General features: G+C 39.2%; 2 pseudogenes; one reads left to right on the top strand and one right to left on the bottom strand.

Moving 5' to 3' along the window:
- Window positions 1-5706: 5706 nt before the first annotated feature.
- On the bottom strand, window positions 5707-6815 carry LOC116550625 (annotated as a pseudogene).
- A 13-nt stretch (window positions 6816-6828) lies between these two features.
- On the top strand, window positions 6829-7863 carry LOC116550624 (annotated as a pseudogene).
- Window positions 7864-12459: the final 4596 nt, after the last annotated feature.

The raw sequence follows: 12459 nt of genomic DNA, 5'->3' as shown, positions 1-12459 counted from the left end.
TTCGGCTCCTTTTTAATTATGCAAATTTCTGTAGCCAGCTTGAATTCTTTCCTAGAAAATAAGTTTTTCTTGTCTACCACATAGCTAGGCTGCTAATATTCCAAATTTTTATGCTCTTCTTCCCTTTTAAATATAAGTTTTCTCTGTTTATGCAGATGAGCATAGGCTTTTAGAGGCAGCCAGGCCACATCTTGAATACTGCTGCTTAGAAATTTTTTCTGCCAGTTACCCTAAATCTTCTCTCTCAAGCTCAAAATTTAACAGATCCCTATAGCAGGGGCACAATGTCACATCTCTTTCTTAAAGCATAGCAAGATTGACCTTTACTCCAATTCCCAATAAGGTCCTCTTCTTCTTCTGAGACCCCCTCAGCCTGCACTTCATTGTCCATATCACTATCAGCATCTTGATCAAAACCATTCAACAAGCCTCTAGGAAGTTCCAAACTTTCCCTCATTTTCCTGTCTTCTTCTGATCCCTGCAAACTGTTCCAATCTCTGCCCATTACCTAGTTCTAAAGTTGGTTCTATATATTCACATATCTTTTAGCAATGCCCCACTTCTCTGGTACCAATTTTCTGTATTAGTTTATTCTCACATTACTGCAAGGAATCACCCAAGACTGGGTAATCCATGAAGAAAAGCGGTCCCATTGACTCACAGTTCCAGAAGTGGTACAGAGCACATGGTTGGGGAAGCTTCAGAAAACTTACAATCATGGTGGAAGGGTGAAGAGGAAGCAAGCACCTTCTTCACATGAGGGAGTAGGAGGGAGAGAGTGAAAGAGTAAGTGCTACACATTTTTTTTGTTTGTTTGTTTTTGTTTTTTGAGACAGAGTCTCACTCTGTTGCCCAGGCTAGAGTGGAGTGGCAGAATCTTGGCTCACTACAGCTTCTACCTCCCAGGTTCAAGTGATTCTCGTGTCTCAGCCCCCTGAGTAGCTGACACTATAGGCACACACCACCATGCCTGGCTAATTTTTGTATTTTTAGTAGAGACAGGATTTTGCCATGTTGGCCAGGCTGGTCTCAAACTCCTGACATTAGGTGATTTGCCCACCTTGGCCTCCCAAAATGCTGGGGTTACAGGCGTGAGCCACCACACCCAGACTTATACACTTTTAAACAAACAGATTTTGTGAAAATTAACTCACTATCACAAGAACAGCAAAAGGGAACTCTGCCCCAATGATCCAGTAACCTCCCCCAGGATTCTCCCCCAATACTGATGATTATAATTCAACATGAGATTTGGGTGAGGACACAGAGCCAAACTGTATAAAGTGAAATTCATGGTTTTATGAGCTTCATCTCATCAAGACCTCATGTTTCCAATGGATGCATTTCTCTGTTTCAGACCGTAACTCCTGCTGGGTGGCCCTCTTTTAAGGGAGCCTGAAGATTCTGGTATTTGCCCCTTCCCCTTGCTCCTTCAAGCTTAGGGCTAGTGACAGATTCCCATTGTTGCTACCCTTGGGCCTACCCTCCACTCAGGGAACAGGTCTTCATAACACTGTCTCCATTGCCCTATTGACTGTGACACTGGGTTCTTGCCATGATGCTCAGGTGAGAAAATTGTACGATTTGCCTAAATGTAAAAAATACGTTAATGAAAGAAAATCCAGATTCTAGAATTACTTTTGGCTTTTGAAAGAAAGACTGGTCTAGCCAAGCTTAATGAAAGGATCTCACTGGGAGAAATAAAGGCAAAAATCTCCCCTGGAGACCAATAAACATTCTACAGTGCTCCAGCCAGCTTCTGAAGTATCTCCTGTCTCAGAAAACCACCAAAGTAAGCTGAACTGATGAACTTGGACCTCTTTTAGACAGTCATCTATAATGTTGACACCAAATCGTACCCATAGAAAAACAGAGCTTTAATGCTATTTTGATCATAAATCAATTTCCCCTGTTCTCACTAAAACTCTTCAACATTCTAGTTATACTCTCAGTAAAAGAATCTATTTATTTTTGCTTAGCAAAATTACCACCTTTTCATGAGTCATAGCTGCATAAATCATTTTTAACCATAAAGGCAATGTGATTTGGATTGAAGATTTTTGGAGCACAGCTCAGGAGTGGAAAACCCATTGCCTTGAGTCCGTAATCTCATCCTCAGAATACAAGTGAGGTGGAAAATGCCACTGTGGTTTCTATCAGTCCTGTGATTAAGGGTAACAATGTGTCATTTGGAAGATCTGAAGGGAAGAATAATGCATTTGTAAAAATGGTAGTTTGAAAGAAGATATTCATGACGAGCTCTAGCTCTTTCTTCTGATTAAGCTGTTCATTCTGTGCGCATGACAAAACTGATCCCATGTGTCCTCATGCTGAAGAATCATGGGCATGGGGTCATCTCAGCTAGTTTGCTACAGAAGCATCTGATGGGGAAGTAAAATCCTCATCTTTCCTGCTTGAAGTTCTCCCATTCTCTCAGACAAATTTGCTCGGAGCTCCCTTAATGTGATTGGTGATAGTGGTTGGGACACATCCTTCCCTTCTCCATAGAGAAAAGGCAGCACTCTCCAATAGGTGGATAATGTGGAAGGACTCTCATTCTTGGCCTTTGGTAAATCTCTGCTTTTATGGGTTGCGGAGTAGGAAAGGGCAGCAAGAACATGGCTGCAGTGATGTAGACCTGAAAAATGAATCTGGCTGTGTGTTTTGTGCATTGTTTAGAAAGCTACCTTACTCGAAGCTACCTTACAATAAAGCTGGCTAGGTGCTTGGTGAATCTCAAAGCTCATCTTTTTGTATTAAAGAGGCACAATATTTAAACCATCTCAGACAAATTAGAACCCCTGTAACTCTTTCATGGAGGCAGCATTAGCAACCTTTGATAACTGATGTTAGCATTTTTATCATTACTGTAAGGAGCATCCAACACAGTGCCCATCTATTTCCTTCAGGTTACAGCATAAGCCCCTCCTTTTTCCTTCTCAGTGGAGAAATGGATCCACCCATGTCTATATGCCAGTCTATCACTCTTATAAATGTGGAGCTATCTGCTCCTTAACTGATCCTAGGAGCCCACTCTTCTTCCCTTCTCTCCATTCCTCCTTCCTTTCTTCTTCTTCTTTTTTAGTTTATTAGTCCTGAATGTTTGAGGAAATGCATTTTGTGGGTGCATAGGTACCTCTGCTAACATATTGTATGATCTTAGGGTATGGGTTAGGCTTCTATCTTTTATTTTGCAAATGACTTCTGAGATTTCCAAGGCAAATGCAGACAGTTCCACCTTAACAGAATCTCCTCAGACATGGATCCTTGCTTGGAAAATTTGATGTGTCTGTGAGCTTCTGAGAACTTGCAAGTTTGTTATTTATTTTGGGAGAAAATAAGATTTGAAAAATATAAAAAGGGAGATAGGGAGAGAAAATATAAATCCAAGTTCTCTTCAGGAGAATTTGGGAGGTAATTTAATGGCCTTGATTGGGTTCACTTGCACAGGTAGGGTTCATCTTGCATTGTATTAGCCAGTCACTGGGAGTGGTGGTAGAAAGGCTGATTTAGATGTGAAACAAAATGCTTATACCAGTTGCCAACATGAACCAAATAACTTTAATATCAAACCATCTAAAGTCAGATCAAGATCATTGAAGAGACATGGGGGAAAAAAACAAGGGAAGTTTCATACAGTCAGTGGCATTTGACATTGGGTCTTTAAGTGAAGTTTGGATCTGGAGAGATGGAGGTGGGAAGGGAGAGGAGGAAAGATAAAGGTTAAAATGGGAAAACATGAGCCAGGTACACATGGAGATATTAGATTGTTCTGGTTCACTAAAATTAACCTGTTGCATGGCTTCTAATATTCAGAAGAAGTTAGAAGGAAATCATCCAGGAAATCTGTATGATGAGATCATTAAACTTTTCAGTGAAAAATACCCTTGCAATTAATTTCATTTGCAACATGCATGCTTATGAATCACTATATTTGTTGGGATATTATGAAAAGGTCAAAACTAATTATATATTTGTTATGATTAGCTGAACATTCTAGCTGTCATTTGTTATTTTGGTTCCCTTGAGACAGTGTAGACATAGTTCTATTTCTACACTGGAGTTTTGAGTGTCATTTTTTTTAGAACTTTAATGAAAATGTTTCTTTTATCATTGTAATTTGGTTTATTATGCTTAATACCACCAAATTGCTTTTAAATCTTGGCATGGCTTTATTAAAAATGGCCTCACTTTAATTTGCTGCTCTAGGTACAGAATTCATCATGAAGACAAGAAAAACAGCTGCCCCTTCAGAGATGTTCTGGAGGTGGCTTAATGAGAAATCCACAAGTACTGAAGACATTATGAATGTATTCAAAATTCTCTCTAATGTTAGTTACCTAAAAATCTTTATCTTGTGCATATGTGCTTTCTTTTCCTGAAATTGCTAGATTTTCCTGGTCTCTGACTGGAGAATTTACCAGTAAGTATTTCTTGTGGGCAGATGGAGATGCAAATCTGAGGAAAACTCGATGGCATCCACAATCACGATTTATAAAAATCAAGTTTCTCCACAAAGCTTCAGGTTTGAAATGTGACCTGAATAATTGAATAATAATTATAATTGAATAATTCTAATATTATCAAAGGCAGGGACTAGATCTTGTTCAAAATCTGTGGTAGGTGTCTATGTGGCATGTGCTCAAGAGATTGTCTATTCTTTATTCAGTAAGTCTTTGTTTATTACCTACTGTATGCAAGAGGATGAGCAATTTATATAGAGTGATTGGAATTTAAAAGAAATATGCAGATTAACCCCTCTAGAAGATTATAATCAGCTGGAAGTTTACAATATAATGGTCTCCTATGAGACTGTTGGAAACACAGTGAAGTTTGAGACACTCACTGGAATTATCATAACATGACTTGTGTATGTTTTCAGTATGACTTGAATGGCTTGCCTTAGGAATGAGAAGTAATAACTCAGTAACACAACTAGTCTGAACACTAAATGGTGGACACTTTATTTTATTAAATATTAAAGTTAGAAATGACATTTTGCTACCTAAGTGCTTTGGCAATGCACAGGTATGCTTTTTTTTTTTTTTTTTAACAGAAGAGTAATTTATTTTTACTATGAAACTGATTAACAATAGTTGTCTCATTATTCTGACTTATCCGTATTCAAAACTCGCCTGCTCAGAAAACTGCAAACCCATAGTTTCTAACAATCCCTATTTAACCATTAAGCAAAAATTTATAACAATAAAAGTTATGTACAAAGGACAGATCAGAGAGTAGAAAATGTTAACCAGAGGTACCCAGAAAAGCTTTCTGTGACTGAAATAATTCCTGTTTAAGGTTCAGGAATAAGATGCTTCTTTTGGGGCTGAGAAATTTACATGAGAAACCTTTGGTATCCAAATTGGGCTTCTGAGCTCTTTGCTGTGCCATTTTTGGCTAGTCTAAAGCAATCAGTTGGAGAAAGCAGCACTGAGGAGGAGGAGGAGGAGAAAGGAATTCTCAACCTCGGACCAATCTCTGACTCCAGGGTTAGGACTGAGAACAAAAACACTCAAGGCCTGCCCCTGAATGGCAGTGGGACAACCTGGAAAACTAATGATTTAGTATCAAGTCAGGCCTGTTGTGATTATCTAGATTGGCTCCATCCCGGGACCTTGTATTGAAGACCCCTGGAAGAATGACAGGTGAGAGGATGATACAGCTAAAGTTATGTGACTTAAAGGTAGTAACCCACAGGATGGCACCAGAGCTCTTAACAGTGTCCTTCGGATAAGTGACATGACTCCACTGTTAGTGGCAGCAGGACTGAGTAAATCTCTAGTAATTTCAGGTTAGGCAGGATCTTGACTCATATAACTGATGGTAGAAGCTATAGGTTCTACTGTATAAAATCCCTGTATATATCCAAGAGGCTGGGATGCTTATAGAGAGTGGCAGAACACGTGGTCTTCAAAGATCTGCTTCTCTCTTGCCGGGAAGGTCTTGCCACAAATTGGACAATTCAGACAAAGGGTGTGCATCTGCTGTTGCTCCAAGTTGTGATCACAAATATCATCTGCTTTGCAGATGGGGCATTTCTTGATGGAGAGTGAGCTTGGGGAAGAACTTTCTTGGATACCAGAATATGGGTTTCCATAGACAAGTCCTAGATTTTGTCCTGCGCCTCCTTCATCTGATGTAGGTACTTGATACAGCAAAGAATTAAAATCCAGACCCATGTAACCGAGCAATCTGCTGTTCTCCCTCTGCAAAAGATCATTTTCTCCTTCTAATCTCTCTTTCTCTCTCTGCAGAACATTACATATCATTTTGTTCTCAGTCTTCTTGACAGGTCAAAGTTTTCATCCATTAATTCCTGTTGCTTCTTCATTGCAGTAGTTTCATTCTGCTTCATCTCCTGCGCTGTCTGCTCCAGCTTTTTCTGGTCTTTCCTCTGTTCAGCTAAACTGAGAAAGAGGTGGTCATTTTCTTTTTTCAGATGCTCTAACTGCTCTGTCTTATCTTGATCTCCCTGAACAAGCTTCTCCATTTCTTTCTGTTCACTCTCTCCTGAACAAAAATGTAAACTGATGCTGGAAAGCAAATGGTATCGAATACCTTTCTTGCCCACAAGGGTTGTTACAAAGAATGTGTCTCACTAGGAACTAGGACACTCTTCGGCCCAAGACCAACTCCTGAATAAAAGGAATAAGGAGAATCGTATTTGTAACGAGTTACAGGGTCGTTTCTTTCCTGGATTTTAAACTTTTTGTTAAATTGTGAAATTATGAGGAGTTTTATAGAAAAAAAAGTGAAATAAAGTCAGAGGGGAAAGCAAAAAAAAAAAAAAAAAAAAAAAAGGCATGCGGCATGTGGCAAGGGTGAAGCTGCGGCAGCGGCGGTGGGACTGCGCGTAACCGGGCGGTCGGCACGGCTCTCCTTGGGCTGGGTCTGGGGAGCTGTGCCTTCTTTCTGGCAGTGAATGGCCTGTATTCCTCTAGTGGTGATGTGATCGAATTAACTCTATCAAATTTCAACCGAGAAGTTATTCAGAGTGACAGTTTGTGGCTTGTAGAATTCTATGCTCCATGGTGTGGTCACCGTCAAAGATTAACACCAGAATGGAAGAAAGCAGCTACTGCATTTAAAAGATGTTGTGAAAGTTGGTGCAGTTGATGCAGATAAACATCAGTCCCTAGGTGGTCAGTATGGTGTTCAGGGATTTCCTACAATTAAGGTTTTTGGATCCAACAAAAACAGACCAGAAGGTTACCAAGGTAGCAGAACTGGTGGAGCCATCGTAGATGCTGCACTCAGCACTCTGCGCCAGCTCGTGAAGGATCGCCTTGGGGGACGGAGCGGAGGATACAGTTCTGGAAAACAAGGCAGAGGTGATAGTTCAAGTAAGAAGGATGTGACTGAGCTGATCAACGACAGCTTTGATCAGAACGTTCTTGACAGCGAAGATGTTTGGTTGGTTGAGTTCTATGCTCCTTGGTGTGGACACTGCAAAAGCCTAGAGCCAGAGTGGGCTGCTGCAGCTTCAGAAGTAAAAGAGCAAACAAAAGGAAAAGTGAAACTGGCAGCTGTGGATGCTACAATCAGGTTCTAGCCTCCCGGTATGGGATTAGAGGATTTCCTACAATCAAGATATTTCAGAAAGGCGAGTCTCCTGTGAATTATGATGGTGGGCGGACAAGATCCTACATAGTGTCCCGGGCCCTTGATTTGTTTTCTGATAACGCCCCACCTCCTGAACTGTTTGAGATCATCAACGAGGACATTGCCAAGAGGACGTGTGAGGAGCACATCCAGGAAACACTGATAGCTATCTCTCCATTTATTTTATTAAGTGACGGTGGTAGGCAACTAATTACCCCATGGATAGTTCTTTTAAAATTGAGTCAAAATTTACGTTAAAACAAAAATAATAATATTGTAACATGCTTGGTTAAGAGCTCATGCTCTGGACTCTGACAGATTGAAGTCAGAATCTTGGTTCTTTAACCAACAGGCAGCCTATCCTTGGGTCAGCTACTAATGTCTTTTCTTGCAGTTTATTTTTGTGTAGTGCAAATGATGATGCAGAGTGCCAGCCTCATAAATTGAGGCTGAGAGAACACTCGAGATCATGTATGACTAGGGTCTACATAGGTTTGGTCAATGGTACTTGGTCTCTAAGGGTTAGTAGGGAGTGGGCTCTGGTTTTGATGCTGTGGTGGGGTGGAGGGTAGTGTTGTACCATTTGCCACTTTATAGTAAAGTGATCTTGGGCAAGCTGTCTAACCTCTTGGAACCTCAGTTTAAAAAAATATAATATTTACCTTAGGGTTTCTATGAGCATTACATGAGCAAATGTGAAGGACATGCAAAGCACTTGGATTTAGTACATCGTTGTTAAATGATAGCTGAAATTACAGTTCTTAGTATTACCTGATGATGTGACCTTGATAATCTGTTGAGAGCGTATGCCAAATGAGACTAAGACAATGTATTTTCTTTTTTTATATATAGGAGATACATATGCATTTTTATATATGTATATATTTCTCATAAAGTCTAGATAAAATGTCAAGGTCGGTCTGACTCCTCAGGGTCATCCTGGATTACTGCGATGCAGCGTGGGTATCCTTGTTTTCTGTTGGCTCCTCTGGATGGGACCCCTATTTTTTCATCAGTGAAGGTTTCAACTTTATTAGTAGGACTCTGTGGCTGCCAGGAAGAGAAAGCTAGAGGGCCAATGAATAAAATGTCTTATGATTTATTGTCCAAATCGGGACACTTTTGTGAGAGACAGTAGTGTTTAACCTATAGAACTTCTTGATTTTAGGCTTAATGCAGAACTGTTTAGGGCAAACTAGACTGTCTGGTCACTCTCCCAATAAAGAAAAAAAAAATGGTAAATGGTTAGGGAAAGGAAGGAAGAGGATCTAAATGTAAACAAACTAACAAACAAACATATCAGACAACACCTGCTCACAAATCCTTTTTTAAAGTCTCCATTCACCAAGCAGTCTGTCTAAACTGGAAGAAGCTTTTCTAATTGGATACTTTGTGGGTGAAGCTTAAACACGAGTCTCTCCAGTGTAACTGTGATATGACTAGGAGTGTATTCACCAATAAAGCTAGCCTGCTTGTTTCTGGATTTCTAGATGTTCACATGTCAGGATGGTTTAATGCTGGTCATTTTACTCCCAAGGCTTATGAGTTATTACTTGTAAACATAGGAGGTCTGTCTCCACTCTGGTGGATTTACTGTTCCTATTTCCTCCTGTTTCTTTCTTCCACATTGCTATTATTTGAAAAAATACAGTCTAACCAGAAAAACTTTCCCTTCCTATACAGAACTAGACCTGAATAAAACTGAGAACTTAGTGTACCTTTGAGGTCCCAGCCTCTCCTTTCATTGCCTCTTCCCCACGCCCATATGTCCTTTCGGTGGACATTCCATTGCTTTGCTTGCTCTAGCCCTGCATACATTTGTTTCTTTTTCCTTTGGACATGCCTGACCAGTTAATGTTTGTCTTCTTCTCATTCTTCTAAGCTGAAGGCATCAACTAAGTCAATTGTGACTTGGACTTCCTTCAGCCAGTGCTCCAGTTTTTTTGCAACCGTGACCTCTCTGATGTTGGAGGGCATCTGGTGGGCCATGCATTTTAGAAAAGGTAGATTTTATGTTTCTTTAAAAATCATGCTACAAGGACAGCTCCTAGAGATACGTTTCCCTGAGCCGTCACTGTTACCTTTTACATTATTCCTTCTATGAAACAACAATTTTTGGAGATTCTTGACTAAGAACCCATGTAGTCCTTTTGTTTAAAGCAAAGGGTTAAAGTAAAGCCATAGCTGCTGAGATAGAGGGGGGAAAGAAAAGCTAGTCAGTTCTATTTTATCTCATCTAGTTTTCTTTAAGCTGCTTTCTCCTTATATCTGTCTTCCTTCAGCTTCTTTTAGGCTGAGAATAAAAAACTTTGAGCCCCACAGTAGATCTCCAACTCTATGGGGTCTTCCCTTTTCTCCTGCAATAAAGATGAAGCCCAAATTTGAAATCTGAAAGGAAATTATATCTTAACTGTGAACATAATCTTTCAAAACACTGACCTCCATTTGTTTCCCTGAATATCTCACCTGGGCAATCTTTTTCTTTTAGCACCAAGAAATTGCTGAAGGAAGAAATGTTAGATCTAGTTTTTAATTAACTTCGCCATTGATTTCTACATAACTCTGCATGAGTCACTGTTCTTTAGTGAATGGGATGAAAATCTCCAAGATTAATGGTTGTTACCAGGAATTTTTCTGGACCGGGTTCCAGATACTCTACACTTTCTTCACTCCTCTGAACCATTAGCTTACTCTATTCTTCACCCTAAAACACAAAAATGCACACAGAAATGTGGGCACATTTATATGTGCCAAATGTACTTTCAGAATGAAAATATCAGAGAAAAAGGAAGGTGATTATGTACTGCGTTTAATAGTGACCATAAAAAATCCTGTTCTACAGTTGTTCAATATAATTTTTAACAGAGTTGTTTATATAGGTATTATATGTATTGAATGAAAATTTAGTTATATATAAGTGAAGAGGAAAGAGGCTGATGAATCTTAAAATATCCAGAAACCAGATTGATACACCATATATTTTAGGCATTAGAGGTTGATATACTTCTTTTATCACAAATTTCTATAATAGTATGTGAAAAGATACAGTAATATTTTCTAAAGTTAAGAGAAAAATGTAAAAATGGGAAAAATATTAGAAAATGTAAAACAGAATGCCTCAGGTATAATTTTTAGTGAAATGAATAAACTTTGTATTTCCTCCTTCTAATGTGTTATCATTCTAAATCATCTTTAGCTGATCAAAGTCATTATGCTCCAGTTTGTAAATGTTTAATTTAAGCCTCCAAATGCATTTTTATGAACCATTTTCTTCTATTTGTTGTCAATTTCAATTCTGACTTATCTGAAATCTGAATATTGATTACAATCAAGCAAAACATTTGTCCGATATCTGTTATTGTCATTGGCATTTTAAAGGTTATTCTTTTTCCCTTGGATGCCTCAAAGTATTTTTGTACTTTGAAGGACTAGATTAAAAGTTTTCTGGAGTTATAGAATAATCCTGAAGAAACCAACCAGTTATATGAAATATTGACTAATACCTAGTTCTTTCTATTATTTCCCAACACGATGAATGCCACCTCAATTTTCCAGTTAAGCCCTCCTCCCACCTCCCTGAATCCTGGAGCTTTCCTTGACCCTGCTCTTTTTTGAGACCACTTTCTGAATCCCTGGCTGTTTGAATTGTGTTTTAAAATTACCTCCTTCATCTGGTCTCCCTTCTTCTGCTCTGGTGCAGTTACGGAAAGAATCTTTTGGGTGACTTCCCTCTGTTCTCCCTTCTGATCTTCTTTTCTTCAATTCTTTCTCTACTCTCTGACAGAGTGACTGATACCTATCAGGCCTATTGCACCTCTTTGCATCTTATATTTTAGCAACACCAAACTCATTTTTCCTCCACCATTATAGCCCTATTCTTTCTTATTTCCATGCCTTCTAATATGCTGCCTCTTCAGCCTGGCTCCCTTTACCTGATAATGTCTGAGTCATCCCTCAAATCTTAATTTAGCTATTCTCTTCTCTAGGAAGCCCTTCTTGACCCAGCCCCAGTTAAATACTTCTGAGGGCTTCTTCAGCTTTGGACTTCTCTAAGGGAATTCTAATTCTTCTTTGAGTAATATGCTGTTTTTTTTCACCTTCATTTTTTAATTAATCATGTGAGAACAGGGACTGATATGGTCTGGCTGTGTCCCCACCTAAATCTCATCTTTAATTTTTGCTCCCATAATTCCCATGTGTTGTGGGAGGGACTGGTGGGAGATAAGTGAATCACAGGGGTGGTTTCCCCCATACTGTTCTTGTGATAGTGAATAATTATCATGAGATCTAATGGTTTTATAAGGGGTTTCCCCTTTTTCTTGGCTCTCATTCTCTCTTGCCTGCCGCCATGTAAGATGTGCCTTTTGCCTTCTGTCACGATTGTGAGGCATTCCCAGCCATGTGGAACACTGAGTCCATTAAACCTCTTTTTCTTTATAGATTACCCAGTCTCAGGTATGTATACATGCAGGGACCATACCTGTTTTCTTCACCATGGAATCCCCAGAACCTAGAATGGTCCCCATAATGTGGTGAACACTTTTACTTTTTGAATGTATTTTTGCTTTTTGGTATCCTTTTCTGGCACACCTCACTAATGTTCTGAGTATCATTTAAACTATTTATAAAATTAGACTTTAGAACACAAAGATAAATGGGTTCACTTTACCATAGTAACTAGGTAACTTGGTATAAACTAAAAGTATTTTTTAAAACTCAACTCAAAATGACTATGTCTATCTAAACTGGCAAGAAGAGTCTTCAAAATACAAACTGCAAAACTGCCGACATACAGCAAACATACATTTGCCAATGGGAGCAAGTAATGGGGAACAAACCAAGCTCAACTTGTTT

Source organism: Sapajus apella, unplaced genomic scaffold, assembly GCF_009761245.1.
Source record: "Sapajus apella isolate SASKATOON/1434 unplaced genomic scaffold, GSC_monkey_1.0 scaffold8, whole genome shotgun sequence".
NCBI lineage: Eukaryota > Metazoa > Chordata > Mammalia > Primates > Cebidae > Sapajus > Sapajus apella.
The sequence above is the reverse complement of the archived record's forward strand: the minus strand, read 5'-3'. Positions and strand labels throughout refer to the sequence as shown.